Source organism: Malurus melanocephalus, unplaced genomic scaffold, assembly GCF_030028575.1.
Source record: "Malurus melanocephalus ecotype Western Australia unplaced genomic scaffold, MMel_1.1 scaffold_420, whole genome shotgun sequence".
Lineage (NCBI taxonomy): Eukaryota > Metazoa > Chordata > Aves > Passeriformes > Maluridae > Malurus > Malurus melanocephalus.
In genome coordinates, this window is record NW_026623652.1 from 40,063 (window position 1) to 52,877 (window position 12,815).

The 12,815-nt window shown below is 43.8% G+C and overlaps 1 protein-coding gene across 1 annotated transcript in view; it reads left to right on the forward strand.

Moving 5' to 3' along the window:
- Positions 1–7,990: 7,990 nt before the first annotated feature.
- The window catches only part of FBXW11 (F-box and WD repeat domain containing 11), a 67,676-nt gene continuing 62,851 nt past the window's right edge, over positions 7,991–12,815 (forward strand). The window contains exon 1 of the mRNA XM_057379751.1: positions 7,991–8,078. The gene's annotated coding sequence lies outside the window, so the exon portion shown is untranslated. The remainder of the gene's footprint in view (positions 8,079–12,815) is intronic.

Sequence of the window (12,815 nt, forward strand, 5' to 3'; positions counted from 1 at the left end):
CGGGGATCTTCTCGCTCCCGCCTCCGCCGCGGCTCCGCGGCCCGCCCGGGGCGCCACGAGCGCCTTCGTTTCATTGAAAATAAATAAATTAGAGCAATTAACCCCCCGCAGGAGGCCGGGGAGGGCCGGGGGCCCGGAGCGTCGCGGCCGCGCTGCACGAACCGAAAGCGAAATGCCCCGGCCGGCGGGGGCTCCGGCTCCAGCCCCTCCCCGGCCCGGCCGGACCCCCCCCCCCCGCTCCCGGGGACGGCTTGAAACCCCGCCGTGGGGGCCCGGGACTCCGGCCCGGCGCAGCACCGGTACTGCGGCTCCGGTCCAGCACATACGGAATTACCCTAACGAGACCTAATTGGTGTATTGGTTATACCCCTAATTAACGCTTACGCCGCTAAATTCGAGTAGAGAGGCAGCCAGATGGGTGCAGTAGAAAGAGTTTTGGTTTTTTTTTTTTAATGTAAGCAAATTAGATCTCTGTAGACAAATATTAGGGGCCCCTCGTTTTACTGCCTTTAGGCATGAATAAAATTAAGTTAGGAGCTGAGAGAGAATAATAATCAATAAATCTTCTAATTTGTTTGTTATAAGCATGATTGGTTTTTCTCCTAAGCATAATTTGCTCTCACATACASAATTTCATGCAATTCTCCATAACTGAGGGAAAAATGCAAATCATTTSCCATTAAGGCCCTCTGAAGGTGAGCTGGGTTCAGTGGAGACATTAACTGGGGTTTTTAGCTATTGGAGTTGTTGCTAAACTACCTAATCTGCAAAATACAAACTTTCTTTAAATGTGCCATCTGGTCTCAAAAAGCAGAAAAAGGGGAAACCTACAAAGCCTTTGTGTATCTTTCATTATTTTACTGATCACTGTGGGGAGGGGCTTAAAACCTGTTCRTAGGGAGCCTCGTTCCCTGATCCTGTGATCTTGCACTTCCCCTGGGGAACATCAGAGCCATTTGTGCCCTGCAGCAGGGAGGGGAACGCTGGGGCAGCTCTGTGGGGATCCGAATCAGGACCAGCCTCCCCCAGAGAAGATGTCTCCTAAATTCCCGCGGTCGGAAGTGTACTCTGGTGTTTTTTTTYCCTCTGTGTAGTGAAGTCACCAGCACTCTTCAGCTTTGGGTTCTGTGATGTGCTCAAATAGCATTTGGGGCTGGAAGGTTTGGCTCCCTCAGCTTTCCGGCTTGTGTTTTAGCAAGTGCTCTCCCATTTTAGTCTCTCCTTTTTGGGGCCAGGTTGTATCAGGAGGGAGCAAATGGGACTTTTTGCTGGTGACTGTTGTACCATCCACTTGCATTTGGAGCTGGGAAATGTGCTAATCCATGCAAATTTCAGTGAGGACAGTAGGAGTTTTAGTATGTAGTAGGAGGTTTAAGAAATAAATTTTTCTCTCTTGCAAGAAATGGATAAATATAAAAATTTAATAAGGTGAACAAATAATTCTGTAGTTTCCAGCAGAAAATGGTACACTGTAAAATGTAGTAGTTGAATTTAATGTTAACGATAGTGGAGGCTTGCACAGGATCACTTGTGTTTGAGTGGAAATGTTTCCGTAAAATAACTGAATATCATTACTAAATGAAGATGTGGAGGTTTTGCTTTCTGATGTGATGCAGAAGATGAGATTCTCCAGARCATTTGTTTGAATCCACAGGACAGAAGCTGTTTGGGCTGAGTTCCCTRTCGGAGATTTCTATGTGATCTGGAAACTTGGGAGTTAGTGCTTGTGGAAACATCCCAAACCTAGGGATCATCCCTGCCTGGCAGGGATGCTGTTCTTTTTAAGGGTGTTCCAGATTCGTAAAAGCAGACATTTTATGACTCTCTTTGATAAGGGAGATGGGRTTTGGTGCACTTTGGCTGCTCTGTTACTTCCCTCCAGTGCCAGGGATGAATCTGTAGTAAATACAGGAGCAAATGTGTTTTGTGAAAGTTCTGAGGAGCAAATACAATGTAATTCTGAGGGGCTGATAAACAAGAGATAATATGTCARCATGTTAATTGCACAGAAATTTTGGAACAGGCTGTTCTAGCCCTCAGTTGTGGCTTCCCTGGATAGATCATTTGCAYTTATTTAAAGGAAAAACAGTCATGGAAATAATACTTTCCTATTTTTAAGGCTGGAATCTAAGAAAAATATTTGAAGGTTTCAGAGTGACAACTTTGATTTGCTGTGTGAAGTGTTAGCGAGTCACTGTATCTCTCAGGACAGCTGAAGGCTTCCCAAGCCATGTGCTGGTTCTGTAGATTCCATCATCAGTTCTTCCCAGGGGGATGAGCAGTGGATTCAGTGATGTCATTCCATGGCTTCCATGTGCAGATGGTGCCCACCTGTACAGCTGAGATACCCYGTGCCTGCAGAGGGGTTTTCCTAAGGCCTGGCAGATTAACTGGGACTGACTGGGATGCCCAGGCTGAGGCTCAGTGTCTTGTGGAGCTGGTTCAGTTGTGGGCTCGGGGAAATGCTGGGTGTGAGTGGGGAGTGGGGAGTGAGGAAGTAATCCAGAACAGACAGAGGGACAGCCGATCATTGAAAGGACTCTTTCTGCCCCTGGTTTTGGTTTTCTCAGTGATGTTTTTGCTCTCTTAAAGAACCAACAGCAATGCTTTGTGAAATAMGTTKTWACGTACAGATAACAGTTGTATAYAAAACCTGTGTTCATTTGTATCAAYCCTGTGATTTGCATTTACCTTCAATACCTGCTAAAAGCCTTGTGTTCTTCACTTTCCCAGGAAGCTTCCCTGAACTATAATTAAGTTTTACCATCCTCTTTTTAAGTAGTGGGGGTTTAGCTGATTACTTTGTACTAAGGTGGTCATAACAGAATACATCAGTGTGGCAAATAGCTTTGGGATTTTTTTAATACAAATTAAGAAATTATACATTTATGGGTGAACTGTGTGCAGCATAAGATGTGGATAGCATGAAGAAAAAAAAGCTGTTGCTCTCAGGCTTCTGTACCCATGAGACACCTACAGGAGGTGGCTCCTGAGCRGGAATCCAGTTGTGTGTAAATTCTCCCACTCACTGAGCTTGTGACCCTCATGTTTCACTGTAGCTTTGCTGCCCAAGCTGCTCTCCTAACACAGATCCCTGTRCTGGCAGTTTAATTTCAGCATTACACTGCTCTGTGGTAGGAGCATAAAAGGGTTCGGGAAAGGCCATGCCTAGGAATAAGATAGGCAAGCATTTGTTTACCCTGTTATCATTTGTATCTGGAAGTTATATATATGGAAATAGTCTTCCTACCACACCACCTYCAGTGTCTAGAAAGTCTCTCTCTGGCTGTCATGAAAGTGTCCAGTGTTTAAGTACCTCGGTAAATATTGAATGAAGGACTATAATTGAATATCTTGCCAAAAATCTTTCTGTTTTTCCTGGCAGGACTTTCATGTGAGGTGGAGGTGTTCAAATTCAGAGGTACCAGTGTGAGAAGGAAGTGCTTGACACAGGTCTGCCTGGCCAGCAGGAGCTTCTGCTGTAAATCAATMCAGTGGTACCTGAAGTTCCCTGGCTTACTGCAACTGAAGATGGTTGTTCCCCTAAACTATTTAAAGCTTTGCAGTGCAAAATAAATCCCGGCATTCTGTTTGGAAGCTAAAATACAGCTGCTGTATATGTATCTCAGTAGGGCCATAGTGCTCTCTCTTTTTTCTTCCCTGTGTTAGTCATTGCAAGCCAAGAAAGCAGTTGGATTTGTGGGATTTTTTTTTTCCCACATACTAGAGGAATCCTTCAAAGAGTTGGCTTTTGTAGTGACAGAGATACAGGCAATGATCGTCTTTGCAGCTGACACAAAGGAGGTACTGTTCTGGCTGAAATGTGACCGGTTCTTCATTGAAGCCTGGGAGTAAGTGGGGTGTTAGTAAGGCATTTGTAAACCTGTGTGTAACCTAGATGTGCTTTCTTCAGCAGGATAACAATCTGTTTGCTTTGCAGGTATTTTTTTAATCTTCACTAACTAAATGAGCTAAGTTGAGATCTGCATGTTGGATGGTAAAACCTGCAGGCTTTCATACATGGGGAGGAAGGCAGTGGCTGGAACAGAGGGCTACAGAGATGATGGYTGGGTGGATGTGAGGAAGGCACCGCCTTAGGATGAGCCTTGGGGCAGGGGATGTAAGATCTGTGCTGCTGCCAGGCTCTCAGAATGACAGTCCCATTTCAGAGAGTGCCTCGCAGAGGAAGGATGCAAATCTGAAGGGAAAAGATCGCTGTGACTTTGGCAGTGGTGCAGAAAATGGGAAGGAAGAGCTTAAGAACGTGAATTAGAGCAAGGCAACTGAACTCAGAACCAGCGGAGTGGTGAAATGAGGGAAGTGGACAAAGGAGAGTGGAAAGCTTTATCTTTTGGGAAGACTTAGATAAAGCAATGGCCTGGCTGGGGAAATGAGATGGCAGAGGGAAGGAGGCTATAAAGATGCAGAAGTGTATACAAGAAAATGATCTGAGGTTTGTGATGATAATGGCAGCAGCCATCAGTTTATTCAGGTGAAGGAAAGCTGCAGGTGTGCCAGTTGTGGGGGGAATTCTGAAATTAAATTGCTTTTGGTTCTCAATAAAAGGAAGTTACAGTTCTTGGGATCACTAAGCATTGGTGTTTCAGAGGCTTTTTAAAWCGCGTTCAAGACTCAGAGATTTCTTACCTCATGATGTTGTTACATTTTCTAACATGACTAAATTCTCCAACCTTTGCCCAGTKCTGAGTGAGTGAGGAGCAGCAGAGCAAGTTCCCTGCAGCCTGGAACACGTGCAGGGCTTCTCAGTGTGAGCACCGTCGGGTAGCTTTTGGCTCCATGAGCTGCCCCGGAGCTCTGTCTTGGGACTGGGAGCTCCTGGAGTAAATCCCTGTTCAGGTGTCCGTGTGGAATGAGATCCCATCTCTGCCGGCAGCTGGTGTGGGTGCAGCTGCCCTCTCTGAAGTGCTCTGGGATTGCTGCTTTAAAAAGCCSGTCTGCCTTTGCCGCGTGTCCGACRGTGCCGGCTGTGTCCCTCAGGATACAGAGCTTTGAGCACTGCTAAAGATTTGGGTCACTGATGAGTGTTGTGAGCAGCATCACAGCAAAACAACCTGCCTTGTTACAAGCTGTACCCTCAGAGAGACTTGGGAATGTTCTTTGAAGGATGGATGTACCTTTTCATTTCATTTAATTTCATTTCATGTTTTCTAAAACACCTTTGCTGCTTGTTAAATCAGCTTGCTCTGGATGTGCTGGGTTTATTGCCGTGCAGTTTAGAGGTCACTGGTGCTTTGGCATTTCCAGTTGCCTGTCCCTGGGCAGCTTGGACTGCTTGTGCAGCAGCRTGCTCAGAGAGATTGCTGATGGCTTTCAAGTGAAATGGATGTTGCAGCAAATGTGCCAATGCGAGAGGAATGATGTGTGGGAGAGAACAAGAGACTGTGCTTATGAGAGGGCTGCTCCGTGACAAGGATTTTTTTTTTTTTTTTGTTGCAAGGCAGAAAATGAATTGAAGGGAAATGAGAATATTGACTGAGTTGTTTAAATTAATGCTGATGGGTAACAATCCTTTCCTTCCAGCTTTTTTTCTTGGGCGATGTCTTCTCTATATGAATGCCACTGTTTATGTTGTTACATAATCTGATTTCGTGGTTTGATTTTTATGGCATCATTATTCACAGAAAATCCACTTTTTCTGGAAAATCCCTTCCTTCCCCAGTTTATTGATGTATTTATGAGCTCAGTGGTGTGACATGACAGCCTACTCCGTTTTCCTGTACCACTTCCACACATTTCCCAATATGAGTAATGCATGACCGAGAGCAGATAATGCAGAAATAATGCAATGCCATTGGTGTTTTAACAATGAAAAGCACTGACTCTTTCTGAAAACTTAATTTGCTTCTCATGCAGGCTAAATTAACAACAGGAACGTTTGAAGGCATGTTGTTCTTTGGTGCTTTGTTAATCCACATCCCCGCAGGACTTGCATCCTTGTACTTCCACCCCAGGAAATGAACGGTTTTGTGTGGGATCAAAGAGTAATTCAGCTTCCTGGGCCCGTTTCTAGGATGAATACTGATGGAAATTTGGAAGATGTAGGTAGGGAGCTTTCTGGGTCAACTTTTAGCTGTGCAACACTACAGAATTTTGGTTTACTCACTGACTTAGAGGAGATCACTGTGTGTATATATATATATAYAYATATATGTATATATATATGTATATATATATTTTCAGTGTTGCAAGTGAGGTGAGGCTGCGCTCTGAGTTTCATTCTGTTGAGGAGTTTTTTAATGTGGAGTTTTGGTACAAAAGTTGTGACGGTGTGTACTGCCTTTTTGAGAGGTTTGAGGTTGTATTTCAGTGTGGTTTGCACAATGGGGCTGCTTTCAAATCTTCCAGTCTTTGCAGTGAAGCTAATTTTCACTTTTCAGACAAAAATGCCTGCTTTGAAAATCTATAACTCAGAATTTGCAAAACTTACTAAGTTACAGCTGGGACTTGACAGAGAATCTTGTGGGAAGTTCTCTTAGGGCAGGGGAAGACTACCCAGGGAAGCTTGTTGCTTAGGGTATCTCCAGCACACCACTCCTTGAGACAAAAATCAGACCTGTTACACTTCCAAATAATGTTAAGGCTTGGCTTCATGGAGAAATGCCTCTCCTTCCAGCACCCTGCTGGCTCTGCAGTGACTTAGCAAATCAGTGCATTTATATAATTTGATAGCTGGCTTCTTGCTGAGCTATATTGTATTCTTAAAATTCTGAGTCATATGCCTTGACATCTTAGCACTTTCCTTGGCAGCCTTAAMAATCATGCATTGGACATGGTACTGGGCCTACAGTACTGCTTTGTCCTTGAAATGCTGTCCTATCTATAATTGACCGGCTTTGCCAGTGGCTGAAAAGCAGGAAATCAATGAAGCAGGAAAGYGCTATGAAGATGCATCTTTCTTTGGGAAGCTGTGGGCAGCCAGGGACAGTGCTGTCCTCATGGAGACGGTTTCTTGGCAAATCTGGGGACAGAGGCAGTTTCTCCCMCCCTTCTGTGAGTTGTTGGAGCTTGAGACGTGGGGCAGTGGAGGCTGAGGTTCAGCTCTCTGGTGAGGCTGGAGAGCAGAGGARAGGGTAACAGCAATGATGTCTACCWMTGTGGATGTTGCAGCATTTTRTTCTTGCTGCTGGTAGGGGAAGTTTTGTAGGCCATGGCCCAAACTTTTTGAAGCTCTCGCTGGAAGTTGCACAGTYTGGTCTCTGTAGGCTGGGCTTTCTGTTGCATGTGTGGTGTGAGTTTTCCTGCAGACTGCATCTCTCTGAGGTGTCACAGTTCCAGCTGCTTTAAATTAGTCACACTCTCACTCAGCTGCTGACAGGATTGGCTGGAGGCCTTTTATCTCCTTGCTTAGCAAGAGGTGACTTTTTCTTGTTTCAGTAGTGTACAGTGCCTTACTCTCTTCTGGTTCTAGATTGTGTTCCAGAGACCAGCAGTACTGCAAATTTACTGAATTCAGTGCTGTTGTTCAGGTCAGGAGTGTCTTGACAACTCCATCTTTGTGCTGCAGATAYGTAAGGCAAGTGAGGTAATTTTGAGCCGGCAAACAGGGAAATAATCATTGCCATAAAATGCTTTAGAGGTTGTTTATGGCGGAGCAGGAGAACTGCATCGAACTGTTGTGCAAACCTGTGTTCCTGGAGCAGGCCTGYGAGGTGTGAGCTGGTGGTTGAAGCTTTAGGACTTGCTTTGTTATTTGTGTTGTAGCTTCTTCTCATCTTCCTTAATCTTCGCAAAGTGAGCTGTAGCCCCAAAACACCTGCTTGGTTGACCCAGGGTAGGGGAAGGAGCAATTTCTTGTCTGTAAATGCGTTTCTCTGTCTTAGATCCACCAATCCGACGACCCCACTAACGTAGTCGGTCCCGGGCTGGGCAGGTGCCTGGGCTGCCTTGTCTCTAACAGCATTAGCAGTAATTGGGATTTCGTTCAAGAAAGAAGTAGATACACCAAGCTGAAGATGATTGGCTGCTCTCTTTTAACAGACAAGTCTGAGAAGGAAAACCCATTCGAATCCCCTTTCATTCTGGATTGGTGGATCTGAAGCCCAGAAACAAAGTTTCAGGTAAGAAGTCACCCTGTACTATATCTTGCTGCTTCTGCTTAGATGAGTTTGTCCGCACATTCAGTCTCTTGCTTTAACTGCTTCATGTCCCCAGAGTGTTAGGGTACATGGAATCAGCTGCTGAGCTTACAGTCAGACAGGGCATGTCCGGGAAATGCAGGAGCAGTGCTGGAGGGAACTGCCAGTCTGCTGTGAAACACAGCCTTAGGAACATGAGGTAACTTCTGTGTGCGCAGGAACAGGGGCATGGATCCATTGCCTGTCATATCCTGCTTCTGGAGGGGGAGAGCAACTTTGCCAGTGACTGCCTTGGGCTTCMTATGGAGTTCAGAGAAGTCACCGCTCTGAGTTCTGTCCCTGTCCTCTGATGGGGACATCAGAGCAGGAGAAAACTTCTCTAGTTGTTACTCAGACAAATTCCTGTAGCTTTTCCTGCTGAAATGCCATTTGAAGTGGGCAGCACTTGGAGTCAGTGTCCTAAACCCTTGCTGAGCTGCTGGTGTGAAGGTCTGGCCCCAGCTGTTTTGGGAGGTGCTGGCAGTAGGGGCCTCACAGTGATAGGGATTAATCTCAGATTGGGGGAGAGTGGTTGCACTTTGAGTCACATTCATCTGAGATTCGGGCTGCCTGCAAAAGGCTACAACAGGTTATCTTGGAGGTGAGTTTGGAAGATGTTTATATGCCTTTGGAAGGAAAGTTGGGTCCCTGGCTGGCAGGAAAATAAAGTTACGTAAGTTCAATGTAATACCTGGTGTTAATGGGAGAGCTGCACCTCTCAGTGCCCAGCTTTAGTGTGAGTTGGTGCTTTGGTGGACTTGGCAACTTATTTCTAAYGTCACCATGAAACACTGTACCTGAATTCCTCTGAATAGTAACGGCAATMATGCAAAGCCACTTGTGTGTTCTCCTTTGTGGGCAGTTACTGTAGCAAGKGGTGAGGTCTCAATATTTAACCTCCTGTAGCAGGAACTCCTGTACRTGCTGTTGATCTCATGTATTGGTTTAGTTCTGCGTTTGTTTTGCTGGCRTGGTATTTTGTGCCGAAGTTGTATTTGAATTTAATTGATAAATACATTTGTAATTAATTATTTGTGCACAGGTTGCTGTTGTTTCCTGGTTTGATTTTTTGAGTAGTTGAATTTTATTTGGTTAGGGTGGAGAAGTCTTGGGCATGCTGTTTTACTGTAATTCTTTAAAATAAACCTGAGGGAAAATGTAAGGGAAATACTTAATAACCTTAGACTGACACATTTTTTGCATTTTCATCTAGTATCAAATTGAATTTGTTCCACACACCCATCAGACTCACTTTGTAGTTAAAACAGTAAAATAACATCTTTCTGTGGAATATTTGCTGTTCAGGGTGTGCCTTTTTCTAAAATAAGAGAACGGAGAGGCAGAAGTGAACTTGGCATCTTTAGTGATGAAAACTGAAAAGAGGAAATAATTTAAAATWCACTGACTGGGGGAAAAAAGAGGAAGCATAAATGAGTGCTCCTGGTGAAGAAGATCCTCAAAGTTATTTAATATCACTTAACTTTTGAAAACATGAACCAGCCCCACAAAGGCAGCAGCTAAGCTGAGCAGGTTGGAGGTTTTGTTGTTGCCTGTTTTGAATCTTGTATTTCAGAAAGTACAATGTGTGGGAGCTCTCAGAGCTGTGYCGATGTTCCTCTGCAGCCTCTGGTGTGCAGCTCCTGCCTCAGAATCCAGGGGTTTGTTCCCTGGTAGCCCAGGCTCCAGAGGTGGTGGAACTTGTTGAATGCTTGGACCCTGCCTTGGCTGTCTTAGAATCTATTGTAAGTTGTGTTAGGCCTCACCTGTAAAAACATAATACAGAAGAGTCTGGGACAGCTTTTAACATGTTAGACAAGTTTCAGCCACATTTTTCTACRTGTTTAATTACCTCCAGGTTTCTCCAGTGTGATTGGCAGTGCTGGATCTGTGTTCCCTGGTCGGGATTTGCCCTGAACTGCTGACTAAAGATGTCTGTAAGCCCCTGTTCCTGCTGCAGGAGAGCAGAAAACAGTGTTTCTCTTTAAAAATGGMTTTTTCAATGTAACATGGGGTATGYTAGTGTAGAAAGGAATATCACACTTCAYTATGGGTGTTGGGATGTATGTAYATGAAAGAAGCAAGGACTAATCTAAATGCTGTGTATTTTGGAAACTTTAGATTATTTAAGTTAATGTTCAGAGTGACTTATGCAAATTTATTAGAATTTTTCTTCCCAGTCTTTTGTATCTTCTTGAAAAAGAGCTGCTGCATCTCATGAGTCTTATCCTGATGAATAAATTATAATGGAGTAAGATAGTTATTCTATTCAAAGCAAGCATTTAATCTTCTCTCCACTGAACCCATATTCCTTTTGTAGCATTGATTGTGTGTAGCAAACAACACACTTTGATCTTCAGGAGCAGAGTGGGACAGCGTTATCCATCAGCCTCCTGTGAATTCAGTGTCCTATCTAGAGCATCGCTGTGGTAATGAGGAGAATTCCTCTGATCAATTCTTTTCCCTTGTCTTGCTTCAAATTTCCTGATTCCTCACTTCATGTTTTTCCCCAAATGCAAGAGCTTACATGCAGATCTTGAATGGCTGTTGGAAGGTTGTTCCATTGAGCAGTTTTTATTGTGAATGGCAATCATTTGGCTAAATTGATTTTCCTAATGGCAGTGTGACTCAGATATTGGTTACCTGAGTTTTTAGAATGATCTGATAGCAATAAAGGAATAATCAAAAATGTTTCACAAGTTAAAATGGGTTTGCCACTCTGTGGATATTTATTTTTGAGAAAATCACTTTTGCATTYGTAATTCATGGAAGAACAGAAATAAATGCACGAATAAATTACATCTAAAACAACTTTGTTGACCTGGGAGTATAATTTTGCTAAAATTGAAGCAGATTGCTGGAATGTACCCGTACAACTCTGTGGAGTGTGGAAATGTGTTGTGTGGATGGTACTCCCAACAGCCTTCCAAATCACCCAGGCCCAGTGAGGTTGCATACACGGAAAAGGCACTGATGTGATGGCACCGATTCCAACAGACTTGTGTGGAGCATGTGAGCACATGGCATCTCCCAGGCCACAGTCTGGCTTTGGAATGGGAGAGGCACAAAGTGCTCCTGTTGGTCAGACAGTTGTGTCTGTGCTTCCAAAGATGGGGAGTGTTGTACAGAAGGTGCAGGGGTGGTGTCCCCTGCCAGCCGGGCTGTCTCTGGGGGAACACGTGTCACTACTCCCTGCATGTCGCACACGAGTGTTCACTCACAGAAACTTGAAAGTTCTGCTTCCCCACCTGCACACACTCAGGGCACTCACTCATTCCCATCCCAGAGATTCACCACTGCTCTGCTTGGCACTGTTTGAGTAAAGCCCTTACGGAAAAAGCAGCAGGTAAGATCTGGAKGAAATCCCAGCCTGCGAACCGGGAGGGAGTTTGAGTTGGCAACTGTCCCTGCCAAGTGTAAAATAATACTGAAGGCCTTGAAACAGTGGTACTGCTTCAGATTTTTTATGTCTTGCTGTGGTTAATGCTGATTTTTGAGAAACTGAGCTTGACATTGAGTTGGAAGTGGGAGCATAAGCTTTCCCAGACTGTCAGACTGCCCTCAAATCCAAGTTGGCTTTCAGAGCACCCCTTGGACTGCATTAAACTGAGCCCCCARCCATGGAGAGGGGTTTAAGTAGCACCACCTATCACATAAAATTATCAACATTAAGTGTTGATGAAAGTAAAGAATTACTAGTTGTGCAGGTCCAGGCCTAAATCAAAGTAAACTAACCAGTAAATCACCGATGTTGAGTAGCATGTGAGTTTCTTATAGCTAAAAACCTGAAAAAATTAACAATGAAGGTTGAAGTTAAATTCACAAAAAAGGTTGTGCCTTTTTTGACAATTCAAATATCTGTTTATAGCCCTGTGGACATCCAAAGTGCAAACTAATCTTACTGAGGAGTTGGTTTGATGTCACAAGAAAGCTGGGAAAAGCATTTGGGTTTAAAAATTTGAATGCTTTTTAGGTTTTAATGTTCAGTTTAGTTTTGTGATAAACTGCATAAGAAAAAATTTGTTGCACRAGGAGTGAATTAATATAATTTGTCACGCTCCTTTAGAAAAAATTGAGTGAATTATCTCCTTCATTGTTTTATTGCATTTTCCTTTGAAATTTCAAAATGCCTCTCCTTGCCATCTTTTTTGGACTGTGTCTAGCAACTGGTTTTTGAAAACAAAGGTATTTTTGCCTTAAGACCAGAGTTTTGCAAGCGGTAAACACACCAATAAATGTGGATTCCTTAGATTATCTTAAATAGTATTAAGGCAGTGAAAAAGTTCTGAGATCATAATTTTAATATTTTATAAAACTTGCAGCATAAAGTCTGGGTTATGTAAATGCTGTCATTCTTGATTATGATGCTGCAAYATTGCCATGCCTGGGTTGCAAAGGTGTTCTCATTCCATTAAGAATATAGGCTATAGTCCATAGGCATTTCATGAGCAGTTTAATGGGCTTTAGAGGATAAATGGGTGAAGATTTTTTTAAAAGAATACAAATGAGGATTTCTGTGTGACAGTATCAGATGCACTGAAARAAACGATTTCAGGGGCATTTTAGAGTGTTTTAACAAGACAGAGCTGGAACCTGGGAGAAGTCCGGAGTGGATGAAAACTTTGCATGGTTCAGGGYTTGAGAGGTTTGTTTTTTATACCTCCATCCTAAAAGTTCCCACCT